Source organism: Echinops telfairi, unplaced genomic scaffold, assembly GCF_000313985.2.
Source record: "Echinops telfairi isolate 266 unplaced genomic scaffold, ASM31398v2 ScPeMD7_3533;HRSCAF=4204_0, whole genome shotgun sequence".
NCBI lineage: Eukaryota > Metazoa > Chordata > Mammalia > Afrosoricida > Tenrecidae > Echinops > Echinops telfairi.
In genome coordinates, this window is record NW_022107431.1 from 38,370,111 (window position 1) to 38,371,018 (window position 908).

Consider the following 908-nt stretch of genomic DNA (forward strand, 5'->3'; position numbering starts at 1 on the left):
AAGTAGGCCTCCATAGGAATATGTGGGCGGAGTTTAATCAGGTTGCAGCTTCATTGGAGGGTGACCAAGATAAATGCTTTCTGAGGCAGGCTTCTAATCTCGCTTTCTCCCTGGTGATCAGACCAGTGTGCTGCTGCTTGAGCTAGTTCTTTGCCTCAACTGTGTGCCGCACTGCCTGTGGGCCAGCAAACCTGTGGGTCATATTGCCTTGCCATGCATCGCTAGAGCTTGAGGCTTCTAAAGACCTGCCTCGCCAGGCTGCTGGTGGATCTTGTCGTCATGCATGCATTGCTAGAACTGGAGATCCCATCGGGCCTGCTTCGTTATGCTCCTGAGCTTATGACTGTTGTTGTCCCACCCTGTAGGAGTCCCTGAGTCGTACAAAGGGTTTAGTGCTCAACTCCTGCAAGTAAGACAGGTTCACACCCAGCCAGAGATGCCTCCAAAGGTAAGTCCGAAGCCCTGTGATCAGTACTACTCTCCACTCGGAAGAGCGCCAGGAGGCAGGGTCCACTCAACCTCACAAATCACAGCACAGTCCCTCTCAGTCCTCACTACCTGTTACTCTAGTACATCCTTAAGTTCCACTGGGGAAACAAAGGAACAAGGGAGTAGGGAGCATCGCTATTGATTTCATGGGCGTCAGGTTGGTCTGAGGTTTCCTAAGAGGTGCAACTCAGATGGCAGCTGCTCCAAGGCCCCAAACCAGCCTTGATCAGCCCATGGACTCTGCCTTTTCCCTGGAGGGGTCATGACTAGCCCATACCCACGGAATCAGCCCTCCAGACCCATGGAGTCCACGTCTGAGGATGCAGCCAACTTTGGATCCAGGATGTTCAGGGGGCAGGGTTAGCCATGAAGTGGTCAGAGCCATCTTTCCAAGACCAAGAGGGAGCATAACATGCTAT